Source organism: Lactuca serriola, chromosome 4, assembly GCF_051521515.1.
Source record: "Lactuca serriola cultivar US96UC23 chromosome 4, Lser_US96UC23_V15, whole genome shotgun sequence".
Classification (NCBI taxonomy): domain Eukaryota; kingdom Viridiplantae; phylum Streptophyta; class Magnoliopsida; order Asterales; family Asteraceae; genus Lactuca; species Lactuca serriola.
The window spans coordinates 61,573,092-61,575,665 of record NC_136411.1 but is presented as its reverse complement, the minus strand read 5'-3'; positions in this window follow the sequence as shown (position 1 = coordinate 61,575,665).

Sequence of the window (2,574 nt, the reverse complement as noted above, 5' to 3'; positions counted from 1 at the left end):
TGCTAGATTAAATGTATTATGTGTCGTAAATGTTATGGGCCGGAAGACAATATGTTACGGGCCGGAAGGCAATATGTTATGGGCCGGAAGGCAATATGTTACGGGCCGGAAGGCAATATGTTACGGGCCGGAAGGCAATATGTTATGGGCCGGAAGGCGATTATGTTACGGGCCGGAAGGCAATGTATCGTGGACCGGAAGGTCAGGGCCTGGAAAGGCGTATATGTGTAAGTCGTATACTGGGGAACTCACTAAGCATTTATGCTTACAAGTTGTTATGTATGTGTTTCAGGTACTAGCGAGGACCGTGGGAAGGCGCCGGCATGATGCATACACACTGCTGCCATTTGAGATCTTGGGGATTTTATATATGTATTTGATATGAAACATGGAATAAATGCTATTGGTTGAGTAAAATCACTTTATTTTAAATGAAAATTTTGTTTGAAAATTTGCGTCGTTACATCATAAATGAAATCGGTCTTTTCTGTCTGTAAAATTGGGGATGTCACAGTTGGTAAGTTTAAGTGAACTAGGAATTTGTAGGAAATTTCTAGACTTAAACTTAGAATGCTAAGCGATGATTGTGGGATGAGTGTATGTTATACTTTAGACACGAGCACTAGTTTATTTTAGGAAAGATGCCTAAAATGTTTTATGTTATAGATATAAAGATGCCTTATATGATATTATTTGATTGGATCCATGGTCTATTGCCGACCGGATCTAGAAATTTTATGTGTTCAAATTTCTAAATGTTTGATTATGGTATTAGAACTGGCTTATAACTTTTCGGTGTGACAAGGAGATTTATACGTCTATCGTAAATAAAATCTTTCCAATCTTAAATTCTCGCCTCAGTACACCGAACGTCTGCTTGGGTGTACAAAACGTCATGGTGAAGACAGACTAGGAAATATCTGAGGAAGATGACAACCTGAGATGAAGAATGTGATGGGTCATGCATCGATCGTTGCGCCTGCATCTGAACCTATCACAATGGCATAAGTTCAGGAAGTGATGCGAACCATGATAGTCTGATAGAATAGAGGAAATAATAACACTTACGACAGTGAATGATACCTATCGGAAGATATCGTAAGAGAGGTATCTTACCTTTAGAATGTGTCTAATAAATAATACATCTAGTATGGTAGAAGTACACTTTCGATTGGCAGAAGGAAATAATTTTTAGTATAATCCATAAAGATATCCCATGGTCTGGAATTTCCAATACCAACCGAGTTGAAGTAGAATTTATGATTGAAGATACGCATGGAAGAAGTCCTAGTAGAGTCTAGGGAAAAAAAAATTATAATTTTTTGGACACATTCGTATGTGTTAAATTGTTTTGTGATTTTAGGACTTGGGGACTGCAAGACAATACTTGGGACGAGTATGAGTAGGTGTGAAAGGTAGTAGATGCATATACTACCAAAAGCACAAGACTCGCACTTGGATCAGGGAAAGTCACAAGGTTACCAAGAAGCTAGTAATTGATTTCGTTTTTGTTCATGTATGTCGTTACAATCGTTTCGGTAATGACTAATGAGATGATTATTATTCTGACCCTAGTGGTCATATCAAATTGAGTCCGACTACAATGAGTTTGTTACGTGGTTCAGAGAACCAAGTTCGATGTAATATCTGACTTAAGTTAGAAGATTGAAATCAATGTGATCAATAACATCGTGCTCGTTGTTAAAGAAGATTGTAGCTAGAAATGCTACATGCTAAAATGTGATTATATCACATTAGAATATGAAGGAAGGTATATTCCATTCTGGAATTTGACTTTAAGAGACTTGATTCTAAGCGTTGCATCATACGATGAGAGATCGTTAGAGCATGACCCATCGGTCTGTTACAATAGATGAAGGAAAGTACTTATCCTAAGAAGAAGAAGGAGTCTTCAATAAGGATTTATTTTGTAACTCAAAGGTTACAATTGAAAGTCCAACATAGTACGAAGAGCAGATGCATGATTACTACCTGCTATCGAGAAATCCAACTGTTAGATACTCTTTCGAGGAAACATAGAAGTTACAATGATTACCTAGGATGAAGAGATAACGTATGTAATATTTATACAACTCCTATTTCGTTGATGATTCTGGGACGTAATCATCCTAAGGGGGAGATAATTGTAATGCCCGCAGATCCGAGCTAGTCAATTTAGAGACAATAAGCGTCGAAAATGACTTTCTGATGAAACATTATTCAGAAGGAGTAATATTAACTAAGTTCTAGTATTCGTGACAAGGATTCCGAATATATAAAGAATACCGAAATCTGAGTTATAACGAATAAGTTATGACCTGTCGAAGTTTCGCGACAGAACCGACACGACACAAAGCGACGTAAATAGTAAATTTATGATATAGCGATATTTGGCCTTAGCGATCTAACCGAAAGTCGTAGAATACGTTAAAACGAGAGCGTGCATAAAAAGAACGTCTAAATATGACTTCGTATGAGGAAGTTATGATTTTTCTAAGTTTCAGCTTAGTAGTATGCAGCCCGAAGTCCGATTTTAAGATCGAGTGATTTCTAGCCGAAACAATCTAAACAAGA